The sequence below is a fragment of the Dendrobium catenatum genome, unplaced genomic scaffold, assembly GCF_001605985.2.
Source record: "Dendrobium catenatum unplaced genomic scaffold, ASM160598v2 fragScaff_scaffold_1446, whole genome shotgun sequence".
Lineage (NCBI taxonomy): Eukaryota > Viridiplantae > Streptophyta > Magnoliopsida > Asparagales > Orchidaceae > Dendrobium > Dendrobium catenatum.
Genome location: NW_021319908.1, coordinates 2,930,283 through 2,936,282, shown reverse-complemented (window position 1 = coordinate 2,936,282; position 6,000 = coordinate 2,930,283). Strand labels below are relative to the sequence as shown.

At 35.8% G+C, this 6,000-nt stretch overlaps 1 long non-coding RNA gene across 1 annotated transcript; it reads right to left on the bottom strand.

Moving 5' to 3' along the window:
• Positions 1-1,291: 1,291 nt before the first annotated feature.
• On the bottom strand, positions 1,292-2,021 carry LOC110111703. Its single transcript, XR_002304910.2, has 2 exons — positions 1,745-2,021; positions 1,292-1,530 (listed from the first exon to the last, which is right to left on the bottom strand). It is a non-coding gene; the product is annotated as an uncharacterized LOC110111703 (long non-coding RNA).
• Between the last annotated feature and the right edge of the window lie 3,979 nt (positions 2,022-6,000).

The following is a 6,000-nucleotide window of genomic DNA, read 5'->3' as shown; positions in this document are numbered from 1 at the left end:
CAATTAAAATTTTATTAAAGTGCCAATTGTTCAGTTTTATAAGTGCCTGAGACCCTTATTTATAATAGGAAAGTCAAATAAAAAATTCCCTTAAACAACCACAAAGAAAATCCCCTAATACCTAATTAGGAATAACATTAAAAAACATAGAAATCTCACTGGAGACTAAGTCATGGGAACTTCCAAAGTTGGAGAACAGGAGGAAGCACTAGAGAATGCAAAAAAAATTTGCAAAGACGGTTGAATAGAAAACAAGTCGCGGGTAAATGGTGAAGCATGTGAACTATGTTAAAGGCGTTCAAGAACGCAAGAAGCACTCCTATGATCATGGGACTTTCACAAACAAATTATGTTATTTCCTCCAAATTTTCCCTACAAATTACTTCTACTATTTATATTACATACGAAAGATCGAGGTTTCCCAAGACATAACCTTTGTTGGTTAAGTGTGTCTCAGATGTAATGTTTGAAAACAGTTAAGGATATTGTTGTACTTTGGATTGGTTGTAGAAATTCAAGTTTATGCATGGAGAATATAGATAGAGATAAGAAATTAATCGGATCAATATTCCATGATTATGTTGTCATAGATCTACTTTGAGCATCTAGTCTACTAATGATTGAGGTCAAGAGACCATGCCATCTAGAGAGTCTAATTACCAATCATGAGTGGTCTCTTTTTAGATATGTCTAGCAAATTATGATGATGATATGCTTAAGAACACTCAATTCCTTAAGACGAGACTCAAAGTAAAAAAGTTAAAGTCAAATTAGTGACAACCTAAAGGCTCAAGAGGGGGTGAATTAGGTACTCATTATTCAAAGGCTAGTATTTTTTTTTTTTTTTTGCAAACTCCTTACCAACTAAAATCCAAACAAAAAGGGAGTGAAACAAACATTCAGAACTTAACACACAAGTACATCTAAGTATAAAATTGTTGGTGGATAAAATGTTTAAAAGACATGCAATATTTATATAAAAATGTTCAAACTATATGCATGATGATAAAGATCTTAAACTCAATAATACTAGCACAAAAACTTGTATTCAAACTGTTTCGTCGGTAGCATGTTGAACTCACTTAATCAATATTTGCTCTGGATAAAGCGTGCAGCTATGGCTTTTAGGAAACAACTTTCTTTTCTGGTTTCTTCTAGTAAATCCAAATTGTCAAGTGTATTTTATTTACAATATAAATGGTTTTCTTTTCTATTTTCATTGATTTACTTGATTTTGGTTTAATACGTCTCTCAAATTTTTATATTCGCATTTGTGGCTTTAGTAATATCAAATATCAATGTTATATAAGAGACGCAATGTACAAGTTTATAAAAGCGATAAGCTCCATCTGATAAAATGGCACTTCCCTTCAATTGTTAAAATTGAAAAACAAACACTTCAGCTTCATTTCGCTTATTTTATCTTGAAAACAATAAAGAAACTACCACTTACGCCCTGAAGCTTGCATCAAACATGTTGCGTTTCGCTGGTACTCCAATGCTTATCTTCTTTGCCACCATCTCCGTTTACTGCAAGGAAACCCATTCTCATTTAGAATCAGAAAAAGCAAAATTCATGATACTCGTAGATTTCCCATAATAAAAAAACACTTGAAACTGTAAAACCCGCAAAGATGAAGAACCATAAATTTCAAGCGCATTCACCTAAGGCCTGGAGAGACCAATGGAGCAACGGAAAACCCTATTAAGAATCAATACCTAACTGTCTATTAAGAATCAATACCTAACTGTAACTAGTATCGAGGGGCATCGTTTCCACGCCGCGTTAAATTGAGACTCCTTCATTTGTGGACTTTGGAAACCTAATTGCTTTGAAAAATCAAGAGATAGATGGAAGATTTGACGGAAGAATGGGACCAACGTTCTGAAGAAGTAGTAATCTATCCCGAATACATCGGCACCTGTCGCGGCAGCACCGTCGGAGTGGAAAATGCTTTACACGTCCTTTCAAGCCCGGTACAAGAAGCTTGTGGGTGACGCACCCGCATTTCATCGTATGAAATTATTTATATATGTTATGCTTGAAATGTGCGGTATAAGTGCATAACTAAATCTCCTCTATTTCACTATTTGCATGAGGAAAAGTATAAAAGAAATAAAATTTAAAAAAGGATAAATTTGGTCAAACGAAACAGCTCATTTTTCATTCTAAATATGTTACTTCGTTTGGCACATTCGCCTAGGGGTGCAAACCAATCAAATCAAGTTTGAGCCACGGGTGTTCGAATCAAACTCAACTGTCAAATACCGAGCTCAGGCTCGAGCTCTAACTCGAGTCAAGCTGAAAATATGAGTTTGACTCGTCTCACATTGAGCAGCTCGTCGAGCATCGTCCCAAACAAGTTAGTAGTCGTGACCTCCGTTGTCCTCAGCTCCATCGTTGCCATCCTCGCCTCTGTCGTCAACATCACGTCCTTCATTATCAAATAATTAGATTTTTTTGCAAAAAGAATCACATTCAACTAGGGGTGCAAACCAATCAAGTCAAGCTCGAGCCACGGGGTATTCGAGTCAAACTCAACTGTCAAATACTGAGCTCGAGTCAAGCTCAAAAGATAAGTTCGACTCGTCTCACATCAAGATAAGTTCGACTCGTCTCACATCGAGCGACTCGTCGAGCGCCGTCCCAAACAAGTTAGTAGTCGCGACCTCCATCGTCCTGAGCTCCATCATGGCCTCTGTTGTCGTTGTCAAATAATTAAATTTTTTGCAAAAAGAATCCCATCATTATTCTAAATGCGTTATTTTATTTGATGAATTGTTCTTTTCTAATTTTTTAATAAACATGCTCCTCTAACTAATTTTGACAATAAATTAGCACCTGTATAAAATAAATCTGCTAAAATTTATTATTTATGTACATGTATTTTAAATTTTTTAATAATTCAAAAGCATAAGATATGATTTTTTTCTCTCATGTAACTTTTAAATTTCCACCCGTCACCCACATTTATCAATTGACTATTGTCTAGTCCTATCAATAAATGAGTTCAATGATGGACTCATTAGTCGGAGAAATTATTATGTGAGAACATTAGATTGTTCGGAGGTGAATCAGAACACATCATATCACGCGGTACAAAATTGCGGAATATACAGTAAAAAAATGACATGACGTGTTTTAATTCGCCTTCAAACAACATCTGTATCTACACAAAATAATATTATCATTAGCAGACGAGAGAGAAGCTAACCTCGTCAGTACGCATATTTCCATAAAGCACTTGTCTCCCTTTTAACGCTTTAGGCTAACCAAGAATCAAAATCACCATCACCTTTATAATAGTAATAATTTACTTGAACTCTTTTTTTGAAATAACATACTTATTGATCATTGATGAAAATACCATTATATATATTCAATAAATATATTTTCAGGAAAAAAAATTATCAAAAGTAACTTGGGTCCTCTAAGAAAATATGGGACTAAACCCCCAACTTTAAAAATATCATGAATAATTCTTAACAGTAATAACATAAATCCAAAATAACTTGCAAATAAATAATTCCTTAAAAAAAAAACCATAGTTTATATTTATTTTTTTTTTTTTTTTTTTAGAATTAAGAGCCAATGCTCGGACACACACAATATATATGCATGACTCAAATCCTAGACCCCTTAATTGGAACTTTTATTTGGTCCGGTCACAGGACGTAGCTCTACATTCAGCCGCCAGTAGAATCACGCCATACGTTCTCACTATTTACCGCGCGCCCCGACAACCCGATCCGGAACGGACCCAGGATGGCTCGATATTTCTCGATTTTGCTAGGTATTGGTCGATTTTGCTCGGCAATAACCAACACCGAGCAAATACCGAGCACCAAGAAATACCAAGCAATATCGAGTTGTACCAAGTTTTCTAGAAAAACTCGGTACAACTCGGTATTGCTCGGTATTGGTCTTCACATAGCGATATTTCTCGTTATTGCCAAGCAATATCTAGTAATACCGAGCAATACCGAGCAAATACCGAGTAATACCTCGCAATACGTGAATATAGCATTCTCGGGTTCCTGTCCGGGTCAAGTCGTCGGGCCGCGCGGTAAAGAGTAAGAGCACGTGGCGACATGTTATTGGCGGCCGAACGTAGCTCTACGTCCGGTCTAATAATTATTCCCTTAATTGACAACCAAAGCACCCAATAAAAAAAAAAAAGAAAGTTATATTGTATTATTTGTTTTCAAATATATTTTTCTAAAAATTACTTCAAAGATAAAATTTGAATAACAATAAAAAAACACTATCATGGATTACTTCACCTATCACAATAATAGTTAAAAAGTTGTCGCAAATAAAGTTTTAGATATATAATGTTACATAATAAATCATGAATATATTCAATGACATAAAGTTATTATAAATCTCTCAAAACCAGTAAAAAAAGCAATATTCATTCATAGCTTTTACAATCTCAATATTATATATATTAAATAAATAGCATATATCAACATCTTATAAAAACTGAAAAAAAAAAAATCCTTAATTTCGCAGTATAAACACCGACGCTAAAGTCTTTCGGTAGCTTGGTAAGGGTCCTTTACTCTCCACCAACCTGATATGCATTAGGTACGGTCCATATAATACTCAGTTTTGATTGGGTCCAAATGTTTGATTTTTTCACGTAAGAAAATCGGTTGAGTGTGTCGATGCATGCACGAATCAATGAGAATTAATGGGGAAGTACAATAACAATAACTTATAAAAAATTTGCGCAAACTATATAAAATGCATATATTGGTTGTATTATCAAGATCTTATTATCAGATGTAAATTAGGATATGTTTGTGAGAGCAATAGCATTTCTTAAAAATAGGTGTAAAGCTATTATCGTGAAGATAACTTTTTGGAAAGTTGATGTACGGATATTATTATTGCGTCCTGAAATATTTGATTTGTTCGAAAAATATAGAGTTTAATATTATAACATTGTGTAAAAGTCTAGCACACATATAGATGAGAGAAAGAAATGTATAAAAGTCATAAGACACCAAATATTTTACGTGTAAAATTCTAAAAAGCAAGAAAAAATCACGGGATTTGACCCAATTAAAATTATTATACTGATATTTTTAGTCGATTACAAATGATGCCCTTCCTCGAGAGGAGACATTGTCAAAATATATATCATCACATAGAATACATTATACGATGGACATTAGAAGAATCCAGTGATATAAGAGTTGTTTTTAAAAGAATGTTGGCTTGTTTGTTTGGTCAATTGTCGGGCGATGGAGGTTGAAGGAACCATAGTCGAGTGATGGAGGTCAAAGGGATCACAGCCGGGCTACCGAGGTTTGAGGGACTATAGTCGGCGAGTGATGATGGTCGGAGGGACCACAGTCGGTATACTATAATGGTTGGAGGGACCATATTCGGTAGTTGGCAGGGTCGAACTTAGTCATCCGACGATGGAGGTTGAAGGGATCGTAGTCGATCGGCCGACGACGGAAGTCCAAGGGACCGTAGTTAGCCGACAATGGTGGTTGCAAGAACTTAGTCGGCGAACGCTATGGTCGGAGGAATCGTAGTCAGCAAGCGATGATGTTCGTAGGGACTGTAGTCGGTATACGACTATAGTCACAAGGATTGTAGTCGACGTGCGGCCATGATCAGAGGGACCGTAGTCGGCAGGCGATGTAGGTTGGATAAAGGCTTGGTGATGACTGTCAAACGGAGGTTCAACCACGATGTTTTGGTAGATGTTCAGCAGCGGCGGCCTAGTGGCGATGGTTTGTTGGTGGTGGTGGTGTTGGGATGGAGCTCAAAGATGCTTCAAGCCTCATAGCTTCCTTGAGTCTCTATCCCAAGATTTGTGACTCTAAAAGTTCAATATCCCTTTTATGTAGAAAGTGGTGGTATATTTATAGGTTTTGAGAGAGACATGTTTCGTAGTATATGGAAAAAATCAAGAGCAATTTTTTAATGCTCTATCGGATGGCCCATATCAATTCCTTCAATCATAGATCGTTGGATTT